A 14,160-nucleotide genomic window follows, 5' to 3' on the forward strand; every position below is an offset into this window, starting at 1 on the left:
TATTTTCTACAGCTTATTAAAAAATAGTATGTCATCCAGCAGAGTGGTATAAGCTATTTCAAATGTCAGAACTTGGAATGAAAGACATTGCATGAAATTTCAATGCCACATAAACAGGGGACAAGCTTTCAGCCTTTCAAAAACACCCCGTTTCTTACATGAGAAAGTAACCCTTGGTGACAGCAATTGCCTGAAGTGACCAATCTCTGACTACTTTCTCCAGTGAAAGGTGATTAAGAGGGTGATAGAAAACTGACTCTGTGAACATCTGGAATTTGACAGTAGACTGAGCCAGATCTGATCATGTTTCATTTCAGGAAGGTGGAAGAGAAATATTGCAAGTCATACTAACACATAGATTACTTATGACTTCTAGTCATGCCAATAGTACTTCACATTTTTGACCACATATTCTCACTGAAGTTATCATAACTTGGGGCCAACATAACACAGAGACACAAAGAAATGTTTTTCCCTTGGATCAAGAGACTTCTTTTGATTCTCTCCAGCCACCATTCAGATCATTATAGCAAAATACAAGTACAGATAGTGAATTAAATGCTTTGCTGCTACAGATACAGAGATACATATGCACCTAGTAGAAGTACACATATGCTACCCTCTGTCTATGTAATCCTATATACCTTGACATACATTCCATTTCCAAATTCCCTAGAACTTTTTGCCTAATTGGAGTTCATATAAATGATTATTCATAAAATAATTTGAAAATCTGGAAAGATTTATCTCAAAATTCAAGAAAAGTTATCTGTCTTGCTTTGTAATCACTACATAAAAGAAATGAAGTTCTGTCCTTGCCTGACTGGCCCACTGGAGAGAGCCTCAGCCTGCGGACTAAAGGGTTCTGGGTTTGATCCCGGTCGAGGGCACATGCCCGGGTTTTGGGCTCGATCCCAGTACGGGGCATGCAGGAGGCAGCCAATCAATGGTTCTCTCTCATCATTGATGTTTCTCTCTTCCTTCCTCTCTGAAATTAATAAAAATATATTTAGAAAAATGAAGTTCTAAGTTTATGCTTCTTCATCATATTTTGAAATGTGAAACACTCCTATTCAGTTACAATCATCTTCTTACTGAGAATATAAAAAATGTTAAACAGAAAGTTAGACTATGTTTAAAAATAGTGTATATCTGTTAAAAGTTTAAATGAGATGAAAATCAATGAAAATAGAGCAAAGTAAAACCAAACAAGTCTGTGGTGCTATGGCTGGGTCTCTCATGTGGTCTGTGGTGCTTCCCCGGCAACAGTATTCTGCAATAGTGGATATTTCAGGAAAATCCCTGTGCGACATCGGGGCTGGAACTTTTTCTTATCTATTCTAATAGTTTTAATACTATTCAGAGTTTTCATTTCATTTTGTGTCAGTTTTTTCTAAGTTGGGTTTTCTTAAAAAAAGCCACTTTTAGTAAACTTTTAAAATCGATTGGAATAAAGTTGTTGTTAATATGTACTTATTAAGAGTTTAATGCCTCATGGACCTTTTGTGATAGCCTCTTTTTCATTCAAGGATATTGTATTTCTGCATTGTTGGATATGTGCATGTGTATGTATCTATATGTATGCATAATATTTTACATATATAAATCTTGCATACTAATAGATATACTTTTTAAAAGGACCAAGTTTTTACTTTTCCTATCCTATGATATGTTTCTTTTATATTTTTATTAATTTACTTTTGTACCATTAATTTGTTGGAAAGATGATATTGATTTTTACTGAAACCAAGAAATCTGGTGAGAAGCCAGTTTAGCGAAACAAGTTCACAAGCTGATTTAATGACATCTTAATTTTGACACATCTATTATTAGTATATGTAAACGGGGTGATGAATGTAAGAATCAGAATTTAGGGGAGTGATCTAAGCTAGGGATACACATTTTGCTCTTGTCAGTCTATAATTAAATGTTAAATAAAATGTTAAATAAGATCAAGGACAGGAGTTGAGATAAAAATGAGAAAAGGTGAAAGAACTGAGCACAGAGACATCCCAGTGTCAAAAAGCCAGGCAAGGAGATGAGAAGGATCCAGCACATACTCAGAAGCAGCAGCAACAGAAATAGGAGTAGAATTACAATAAAGTGTGTACTTATGCAAAAAAAAATATTTTAAGGTGGAAAAGTTAACCATATCAAACCTACCGCTGGTATGTTAAATAGGATGGGGACTGAGCACTTTCAGTGGAATGGTGTGGGTGAAAGCCTGATTAGACTAGGTGAATATAATGACATAATATAATGACATAGATTAGAAGCAAAATGAATAGACTGTTGAAGAAGTTTGTGAAAGATATGAAGGAAATGGGCAGTAGGCAGAAGAGAAATGAAAACTAAAAGAGGTTTTTTTCTTAAAATAGAGACAGATATTTTTATTTTGACTGAAAAGAGAAGAAAATTACTCAATGTGAAGGAGAGAGGGGGAAACTGCTACAACGATGACCTTCGGAGATGAGTGGAATGAGTAACGGGAGTGGAGTCCTAATGTTTGGCTCAGATGCTCACAGGTGTGTGCTTGTGGGGGGAAGGGGACTTGTGAATGTTATCTTGGTTTGCTTCTATGAATCATTGAAATAGAAAGCAAGGTGATCAACTGAGAATGAGGATGGAGGAGGAAATTTTAAAGGTATGATGATAGAGAAGGTGCGAAATAGTCAAAGACTGAGCATGTGGATTGACCACGGAGGGAAGTCAGTATGAAAGGTGGGCACCAGAGATACCCCCACCTGAATTTAGTAATTATGACCTTAAAGTAAGACAAATCAGAATTATTTTTATTTCTCTTTTAAAATGCTAAGCTGCATGGGTGAAGGCACAAAGTAGATGGTAGTTTGAATATAATCAGGTCTTTTATTTTGCATTAAGAATAGTTTGAACTGGGAAAGTGCTAGGAAAGGATGTAAATAAGATATAAATCAAATTAACCATGGGATTTAGTTTCAGTAAAGAGGGAAGTAAAGAGATGAAAAGGGTGAGAAGTTCAATGATCCCTGTGAAATGGAAGGAGAAGTACTAAAGGGACTGAGTTGGGAAGACAGGAGGCGATGACCTGAGAATGGGAGGAATAGAAATGATGGTCATGAAGTGGATACACTTACTGGTAATGATAAGGTCTAGAGTGTGGCTTTGTGATGGAGTGACTGAGGAGTTTGGAAGTTGATATCATTGGAAGAGTTGTGGTTGACAACTGAAAGGCCATGGTGTTGGGAAGAACTTGGCTCAGGATTTTGAAATTACCAGTAATCATAAAGGAACAATTTGGTGCAAGTTACTGTGAATCAGGAACAAAAATTGAGAAATTAAAGGAAGAGGTGTGAAGCTTAGTTGATGATTACAATAAGGAGTGTGATGAAGAGTATTGTTTGATAAGAAGAGATCCAATGTGTAAGGGTTTTAGAAAGAAGCAAAGAATAGTCTGAAAATAGCAATGAAAAGGAAGGAGTGTGGGGTGTAACACAGAAACCACTCTAGAAAACTACAAGAGAAGTGTCAGGGTCTTTAGGAGAGCTCCAGGTTTGAATTAGAACAGGGGGAAGAAGAGAGCATACAGATAAAGGATCAAGGCTCTGGGAGATATTGCTGGTGAGGTGCCTGGTGGAAGGGCTCAGAAAGAGAAGAAACCTGAGAGTTGGGTTCAAAACAAGGAGAATATACAGCATATTATGAAGGAGGACCTGGGAGACATGGGCTTCTTGTGATTAATACATGAAAATAGCTCTAGGTTTATTTAATCAGCCCTCAATTGATGGAAATTCCATTCTTCTCAATTGGTCTTTTGAGAATCAAGTTCCACGTAAAAGCCTAAGTTATAAGAATCCCATGTGACTTATTGAGGGTAAACATTAGCTTTTTACTTTAGAGTTGGTACTAGTTGACTTAGAAATATAGCATATGTATAATATAAACATAACGCCTAAATATTTGGAATGCAATTCCAAGTGCCTGAGTAGGGGCCAATAATCTGGTGAAATTTATTAATACCAACTATATAAGTAACAATTCATGTATTCCCTTTTCTTTCTTTAATTAGGTTTATGTGAGATTTTGATATATGTGTGGTGGGGAGAGGGATTGAAAGGTTATAAATCAGCATGGATATATTCCTTATAGGATTATTTTAGTTTTCCAAGAATATTTTTCATGTAGACATAGCCTGATATTGCTCGTTAATATAAAAGCTTAAGAAAAACACCCCGATGGCTTGAGCTGCTATTTGGATTTTGTAACCAATGACAGCTGAAATGGATTTTTGTCCCTAGTTTGCAGAACTGAAGTTCTTTTAAATTGAGGCATATTAAAACCAGGAGGACATTTGCTGGTGAAGAGTTCACCACAGGTATTTTTCTCATTAATATTTTTTCTTGTAAATGCCTGATGTGACTATAATCTTTCTATATTTATAAATTTTAAAAGAGGCTTTTCTCAAAGATGTCTCAAAGAATTTGGGAAAGGTAGCATTTTATTTGTGTGTGTTTTTTTTCTCAAAAAGAATTTTGTGTGTTTTAGCTTTGAAAGAACATTTTGATAGAGACTAACAGGCCTTGCCAAGTTATCTATATTTACTACCTCTTACCATTAGAACACTGAAATTTATCAGAGATGTTGGGTGTAGATAATGAAACAGTTCCTAATTAGTGAGGAGCAAGGATTCATATCAGTGATCTAAACAGAAAACATGATAATATCCCAAAGATGGGAAAAGTTCCACATGGGCTGGTTTTACCAAAAAAATAATTACTAAAGTGGAACTAGACAGGATTTGGGTAGGAAAAGAATAAGGAAAAAGTCATTCTAGGATGATAAGCTCCAATAAAATTGATTATTTCCTGAGAAGTTTTCATTGAATTTTTGACACAAAGTTAAACAGTAGTGTATTCTTATAGTATTTGGTATATAACTTGGCTGTAGTACTTATTATATTGATATAAAATAAGATAGGTCAGTAACTCTGATCTACATAAGAAAATAAGATTACCAGAGAAGGAATAAAGGGGAAAATTAAAGCTTTATTGTTCTTATTCCTATCTGATCTAATATATGACTATTTATTCAAAATGATAGCAACAGTAATGTATTAAGGGATTATAGTTCATAGGAAAGTAAAATGAAAGCCAGCAATGTTATAAAGAATGTGAAGGAGCAAATAAGAATACTCTAAGTTACCTACTCAACTATGAAATGGTATTGTTTATATAAAGGCGAACTTGGATTAATTGTATATGTATAGTGCACATTGTAGGGAAACCACCTAAAAATTTAAAGATAGAGTGTAATTGATATACTAAGAGTGGAGAGAAAATGAACTCGTATGAAATGCTCAAGTAAAACCAGAAAAAGAGGGTAAAAATAATAATAACCAAGAAACAAAGAACAAATGTAATGAATAGAAAACACTTACAAATATAGTGTTTGTTAATTTAACTAACTCAATAACCAGTTTAAGAGTTATTGGTAAAAAATACACTAATTAAAAGACAGAGTGGACAAAGGAAACAAATAAGAACAAATTATATTTACTTAAAACACACCCACTTTAAATATTAAACTCATATAGATTAAAAGGAAAGGAATGAAAAAAAAATAAACTATGCTATCTCTAGTCAAAAAAAAAAAAAAAAGCTGAATTAGCTACATCAATTCCAGACAAAGCACACTTCAGAACAAGAAAGATTATGAGGGAAAAGGGGGAAATTACGTAATGATAGGAGTCATTTCTCCAAGAAAAATAAAGATGTTAAATGAGTATATACCTAGTCAGAATGTGTCAAAATATATGAGTTAAAACTGAAAGAATGACAAAAAGTAGACAAATCCACTATTATAGTTGAAGACCTCAAAGCCTGTCTGTCAGTTAAAATATAGACATGAGCAGCACAATCAATCAACTTGATCTAGTAACATTATAGATGATGTCATCGAACAACAGCATAATACACATTCTTCCGAAACTCACATGCAGTGTTCACCAAACTAAAACATATTATGGGCCATAATACACACCTTGGAAATTTTTATTGTTTTATGTTATGAATTTATAAATTAAGTATCAGTGAGCATAATGGTATTTTACACCTCTGTAAATTTTACACTCATGTATATGGATATATGTAAATTTATTTAGTCACAAAATATACTTAAGATATATTGTGTTCCCTAGATATATTACCATTTATCCTATATTTATAACATATCATTAGCTAGCGAAAAATTATTTTTAATTTTATCACAGAGTGATTACAAAAATCCCACAAAATATGCAGACATTTAAACTGTTGCTTATTTTTTATGATATGCCTTGTCTTTCAAGCTTATTTCCTGCTATTTGAGAATTTTTCTCAATTACTAATGAGAAAGAAGAAAAATGAAAGGATACACTGAAACTGCTGTAGCAGACCATTCAGTCTTTTAACTATTAATATTTTTTTGAAAAGTCTCATCAATTTACTGAGATGAATACATATTCTACATTCTTCACCTATTTATGTTGTGATAAAGAAAATTAATCTTTGAAAATAGATCAATCACTTCTTAGAAAATAACTTAAATGTTGAATTCATTTTAGGCATTAGCCCAATTTTTCTTAATTTCATTTAATTAATATCTTTAATTTTTTAATTATATTTGAATAATCAGATATAATCATTTCACATCTTACCCATGGACTATGAAAAAATTAACTAGGAGTCATTATTGTGACATGGTTCATTAAATATATTTAAACTCAACATTTTTCACTGAAATCCTTACTTATAGTCATAAAAGTTGACTTTGGAGTCATTTCACTTCCTGTGAAATGTTTTAGATAAGTAAGATGTTTTAGTATTTTTTACCATATTTTACCATAGTGTCTCATTTTTATAATGCGGAAAATATACTTAGTTATGATTGAATATACTATGGAATCCACATAATACTTTAATTTTTGAAATTTTGGGAAGTATCACTACAGTTTTTACTTCCAACTTAGAAGGTGTTTCATATAAAAACCACAAAATGTATTAAAAACAGCAAGAAAATCATGCTTGCAAGTGGACCCCACTGTAGAAATGAGTATCCAGAAAAATGTTAAGGATTACTGTTTTTTTCTTTCTTTGCTAGTAATTAGCCTTTTATATTCAGCAGGTCCAATCCTCAATCATCAATTTATTTAGGTCACTTGATTTGTTCTAAAAGTCATGTTAATTGAATCTGCATAGTATGTGGCTTTGCTATGCATGTTTGTGTTTGTGTAAAAAGCATATTGCTGTATGTACCTGCATATATCCAGAATGGGAGAGGATTCAAATTCGTCTCTAGTTTGGGCTTAAGTTCCCTTCGTCGATAGCATGTACAAATAGAGGGAAACCAGAAGTTTATTAGGCAAACAAGCCTGTACAACAGGGTCTGTGGCTCCCAGCACTGTTGACAGTGTGAGGCCATCATTTGTTGTTGTGGGGGCTGTCCTGTGCATTGTTAGGTGCTCAGCAGCATCCCCAAACTCTACCCACTAGAAAAGTGTGGCATCTGTCTCCCAGCTGTGGCAACCACTAGCGTTTCCAGATTATTTCAAACATCTGCTAGCCAAAAAGCATAGCTGCGTAGGTTTCAAAGAACAAGGGGGATTACTCAGTCAGCATGCTGTTTGTGTTCATGTTTACCCTGGAGTTCAATCTCTTTAAACCTTTCTGATTATAAAAACTTTAAAAAGATGTCTAGCAACGATATTGGGTAGGCTGCCAGAATATGAATAGCACTGCTGTAAAACCCAGGTGGAGGTATGAAAAGTCTGCATTGTTGGAAAGAGGACATGGGAAATCAACAAACAGTTTATCCCCAGTGGACCCAGTGAGATGTGAAAGGCCATAGGAGCGCACGGTGTCCCCTGAAGACAGGTGAAGATGCCCAGGTAAAGGTGACTGGTGGACATCCATCAGACATCACCAGGAGACAGCCATTGCTACATTTGAACCAGCAACTCCCTAGAGTGTGCAGTAGTGGCGAGAAACAGAGAAAAGAAGCAAGTCTTTAGGACACCAAAATGTATACTCTTAACTACCATTCTAAAGAGAGGTTTTATTCTCAGAAAGTCTAAAGGAGACTGAACCAAAGCATAAACAGCAGCTCAATCGCTTCTCAGTTTGCCTCAGTTTATTTGCATCCACAACCTGGGCCTGATCCTCTGAGACAGGCTCACTCTTGGTTATTTGACCCAGCTGTCTGCATCCTTCCTCTGACCCCAGGCGGCCGCAGCCAGGCACCTACACATCTCAGGCCAGTGAGGAATGGCATTCATCCATTGATTTAGTGCATCATATTCATTCAAAAATGTTTTATTAAAAGGTTGTAGTAAACACTGGGACATCCTTAGTAAAATCACCTGAAAACAGGGTTAAAACTAAGTCCATAATTAATCTGTTTGCTTATATGTCTTAGACACATGAAGCTTATTCTTATTCTATACCTGAACAAGATAATAGGGAAATTACTTTTTTTCCACTTTCTGATTGTTGATTATCATATTTTTTAAAGAAAAAAAACTCAAATGAAATATGATACCATATTAAAACCCTTTATAGTAAAAGGAACATTCCAAATGGTCCTTCTAAAATTTTTAGTTTTCTGTATTACCTCAGACTTTAAAACAGGCTAGTGAAACTCAAGAAACTGTTAAGTAACAGCTTGAAAATTCACAGGAGAAAGATAAAATAAAATGATGAAAATACATTTAAGTTTATCTCAAATTCTGGTTTGAATTGGCACTTACACTCCCTCTAAAATGGCTTTAATTTGTTTAGTGAATGAGCCAGAGGCTTCTCTCAATCTATGGTGAAGGCAAGAATAGAAAGAAAAAACATCAAAGAACCTTGGACAAGTCTTTCTACTAGTCTTTATTATGCTAACCCTAAAATAATAGTATTCACTCTACTTTTAATTGTGCATATCAACTCACTTTTATTAAAGACAAATAAGAAAAAAATAATTGAATCATATTTTTTCCAAAGAAAAAGCATCTTAAATTTCAATTTTATGTGAGACACTTGATATGTAGAATTTTATTTTTCCAAGGGAACGGTCTTTTAGTTTTACTAATTAGCCTCTGCTAGAATGCATTCTACTATGTGTTGGTCAAATAATTACTGAATCTGTGATTGACTAGATCTAGTAACAGAAATTTCTGATGTACTATCAGTAGAATAAACTTGAATTGTTAGTCTGAAATTGAAAAGACAGATATTTAGTAGGAACTTGTATGGGAATGTCTTTCCCTTCTATACAAAGTACACAAGTGGCCTGATCCTTAGATATGAATGTGGCTACAGCTTTAGGAATCTGACCAGGTTGAAGGTACTATACCTTTTGGCCGGGGGAGTCAGCACTATCAGGCATGAGGAGATGGACTGAGAAGGGGATATGCCAGCCCAGGACCCCTACCTTTTCCCCTCTTTTAATGGTGCATGTTCCCATTCCCCAGGTATAGTGTGTTTCAGCAGGAACTGGCTTGCATCAGGAAAACAGGATCCCAGTGGAGACTGAGTAGTTCCCCCTCACCCAGGGTTTCAAAGTAACTCGCCATCCCAGAGGGCCTTCCCATTGCAGATTCTGGTGCATAACTCCTCCCAGGCATGATGGGCTTGGTGTTCTCAGCAGCATAGCGCATTGACCCTCGGTGAGAGTCGGGGCAATGACGGTCTCCTGTGACTTCCATACCTTCACAGTGTTGGGTGTCTCAGCAGGAGTCCCCAGACTGGACTATGGGACAATATGCCCTACTGGTTGATCATTCAAATGTATTAAAGCCTGGGACAGAATTTTAGTCCACAGGCCAAGATAGTTTTACTTGTTAGTAAATTAATCTGCAGCTTTAATATTCCATTCTTTCTTTATACCAACCCTACTGCCTGTTGGTTTTAGAGGAGATGGAACCTCAATTCAGTCATGTTCTTCTGCCCAGTCTTGCATATCATTACCTATGAAATGTACCCCCATATCCATACAAGTACTCAGTGTCTCTAATTCCCTAATGGTGACAGCTTGTGGTTTGCACAGTGGCGGGAGAGCTTGGGTGAAGCCGAACATGGTATCTGCACAAACCGAGCATATTTGGAATCCTCACTTGCAGGGAGGGGCCAGTAATCAACTTGCCAGTCCCTCAACTGTTGGGAACTCTGGTCCCAAGCTCCTTTGGCAGTTGCCTTGGGCATTGTTCAGCACACACAGGACATGCTGTTCTGCATTAAAAAGTCACTGCATGCATATAAGCCTAACCAAGGGCCACAGACACCAGGGGGATGAGAGCAAGAGTGGGTTGGGGGGGCAAGGATACATATGTAATACCTTAATCAATAAAGGGAAAAAAGGCACTGTATTTCAAGGGCAATCCAGCATCTTTGGCAGCACGCAATTCCATCCAGGCACCATGGTGGCCACTCCTTTTGTGCACCCGACCTACTATATCTACTCAAGGGTCAGCTGCTAGATCGCATACAGGGGCTAGGGCACCAGCATCCTGATCATGAGGGGCTGTCAGTGCTTTATGAGCCCGGATGTAGAAAATGGTGAGAACTATCTTGAGTACTTGCACCTGGACCCACATTTCTTTCCACATATCCTGACCCCCATGCAAGGGCTTATTCATGGTCATTCATTTCTTGGCTTCCCATTGTTCAAACTATAGGGTCAATCCCTTTAGGACAGTCCAGCTGTCAGTGTAAAGAGTTCATGGTCAGGGCTCATTGAGTAGATCACTAGCCAAACTGCAGAATTCAGCCCACTGGCTGCTACGGTTCCTTCCTGTTTCCATCCAGATGGTGTCAGTGTTGGGCTGAATAGTGACTGTAGTCCATGTGGATGGATTGCAGGACTAGACCCATTTATATACCAGGCATCAGTAGGAATTTCCCCTGCTCCCTTTCTACAGGCCTCAGGGGCTACCACAGGATAAGGGGTGTAGGCATTTGGAGGATCCACATAGACTATAGGACCTGGTAGTGCCCCCATTTCTAGAGACAATGGGATGGTGGACAGAGTGCTCCTCTGCAGCTGATAGGCACGCCACTTGGTCACAATGGGAGACCGAGTCTGGTAGAAGTGATCGATGAACATATTCTCAATCCACCTGGTGATGCAGGCATATGCTGTTCCTTTGTGAGAGGCTCTACCTAGAGATGCTGTGTGCACTGCTAGGAGCTGTTGCTTTATGGGGGTATATAGAGTTTTTGCCCCCTTCCAAAGCTGGAACCAAAATCCTTGGGGTACTCTCTCCCTCGGTTATCTCTACCAAGTGCCCAGCTTATACCTTCCAGAGTCACAGACACATCTAACTCAAATGGCAGCTCTTCATGGGAGATGCCCAGAGCTTTAGTCTGCTTCATAGCACTTTTGCCTTTTCAAAGGTAGCTTCCTGCTCTGATCCCCAGTCCCACATACATATTTTTTTTTACCAGGTGGTTTAAGGGACAGAGGCACTGTGCCAGGAGGAAAATAAAAGTCTTCCCAAACCCTCACATCCCTATAAAGCAGTGGTTCTCAACCTTTTTAATGCCGTGACCCTTTAATACATTTCCCCATGTTGTGGTGACCCCCAACCATAAAATTATTTTCGTTGCTACTTCATAACTGTAATGTTGCTAGTTATGAATTATAATATAAATATCTGTGTTTTCCGATGGTCTTAGGCAACCCTGCTAGCGGTTCTCAACCTGTGGGTCGCGACCCACAGGTTGAGAACCGCTGCTGTAGAGCCTAAGACCATCAGAAAACACAGATATTTACGTTATGATTCATAACAGTAGCAAAATTACAGTTATGAAGTAGCAACGAAAATAATTTTATGGTTGTGGGTCACCACAACATGGGGAAATGTATTAAAGGGTCGCGGCATTAGAAAGGTTGAGAACCACTGCTATAAAGGCTTGTACATCCTTCATGTTCTTGCAGGTAAGATAGGCTTACACCTTATCAATCCCAGCTTCTGGGACAACATGCGTCTTACCCCACCAAAGGACTCCCCAAAACTTGACAGCAGTGCCTGGGCCTTGAATTTGCTGTGGGTTTAGCACCCATCCTCTCTCTTGCAGATCTTCAGCAAAGCCTGTATAGAGTGTCCTATAGCAGAGGCAAGTCTTCATATGTGAACATTATATCATCGATGTGGGGAAGAAAAGCAGGAGCAGGGCTACATCCCATGACATAGGGTGGGGCTGTGCAGGTAGCCTTGCGGAAGCACATGAGAGGTCTTTTGTTGCCCACCCCCAAGGTGAAGGCAACTTGATCTTGTGACTCAGTGGCCAGGAGTATACCGTTTTCTAAGTCCATTAATAAAATTAATCAATTCAGTTTGGGGCTTGTTCAATTTAAGGTGCCTATACGATACAGAGGTGAAGATATTTAGTTGCCACAGGTGTAGCTCAGGGTGGAAGTTCACAATTGGAAAATAAATGTAGAAGTCATTGACACACCAGCAGTGATGAGATTAGGAGGCCAAGATAAAAATGCAGAGGCAACATGTTTTAGAACAATAATTCATCATCTTTGAGTCACAGTCTGATTTGAAAACCCTGGATCTCCTCTCCAGAAGTAGGTAGTACATAGATACAATATTAAATATACAGCTTCAGAAATTGTATTGCTTCCTTAAAGCCCATTTCGGGACAATAGTTTAACATGTCTTATCTGTTGTGGCAGAATGCATGGGAGAATGATCAGCCAGCACTCTGAGGGAGGAAAGTTTAACCTTTACTTCGCAGATCTGCTAGTCCAGGGGAATTCTGGATCCAAAGCCTGAACTGAACTGGTGGGGAGGTTCTGACCTATATATCTCCTCCTGTGGCGGCCCCTGAGGGTCCCTGCAGCACCACCCGTCAGTCTTGGCGGGGCCTTGGGGGCATGCTCCCAAGTTCCGCCCAAGTCAGCTGTGGTGGGCCCTGGGGTTAGGCTCTGCAGCTCTGCCCAAGCCAGTCAGAGCGGGGAAGTAAGACTACAGTTTTAACCAGATACTGAACTAGGTTGCAAGGCCCCCCCTCCATTTTCCTTTTCAATTTAGAGCAAAAAGACTTGAGGCTTAAATTCAGATTCATGAGGAAGACATGAAGTTTTAGTCCTGAGGAGCTTCATCATTTGAGAAAAGGAAGCATTGACAAAAGAAGCTGAGAAGTGGCTGGAAAGACTAGAAAGGAATTTGGAAATAAAGGGATGGAAGCCTTTTTACAAGGTGGCTGAAGTTCACTGTGTCAAAAGTTGAACATACATACATATATGTATGCACATACGTGAATATGTAAAAATGTATTCATATATGTATATGTGTATGAATTTTTCAACTTTTTATATGTTTGTATGGATGTAGGTGTGCTTGAGTGGAATATGTGTGCTTAGCAAAACTTAAAAATAGAGCACAGAATGGGAGTAATTGATAGAGTGAGGTGGACAAGGAAGAAGGGCCGGAATAATTGCTGAGGGGAATGGGAACTAGGGCAGATAAGAAAAAGGTAACAGGATTGCCAAGCAGTTGCGGTTACCGCTGAGTTTGGCCGCTGTAAACTTACTGTGATTCCAATGTGTGAGATTACCTGGTTCCCTCTAGTGGAGCCCAACAACATGGGGGCAGGACCAGGAGCAGAGGAGCCAGGTGGTTGAATTAATCCAGTGCTTCTCAAAAGGTAAAGAGGCGGAAAATGTCAGAATCAAGGGGGACGTTATAAACGACCCTTGTCTGTAATTCAAGACTGGGAAAATATCTTTTGCAATCAGTACCAGTGAGTGTTGAGTGGATAGCGAAGGGAGAAAAGCTAAAAAAAGACTTGTACTTATCACCATGAGTCACAAAGTGGTTAAAATAGAAGAGGGAAAATGAGTGAAATCAGGGAACTGTGTATTACTGAGCTTGTAGTAATAAAATGATTACATTACATTAAACTATATCTTTAACATTATAAGATTGAAATCCAGATGCTTTTGGATGATAAAAATGGATGTGGAAGCCCTTCTGGCATGGCTCAGTGATTGAACATTGACCTATGAGCCAGGAGGTCATGGTTTGATTCCTGGTCAGGGCATATACCTGGGTTGCATGCTCCATTCCCAATGGGGAGAGTGCAGGAGGCAGCCGATCAATGATTCTTTCTCATCGTTGATGTTTCTGTCTCTCTCTCCTTCTCTCTTCCT

The sequence above is a fragment of the Cnephaeus nilssonii genome, assembly GCF_951640355.1.
Source record: "Cnephaeus nilssonii genome assembly, chromosome: 5".
In the NCBI taxonomy this organism is placed as follows: Eukaryota; Metazoa; Chordata; class Mammalia; order Chiroptera; family Vespertilionidae; genus Cnephaeus; species Cnephaeus nilssonii.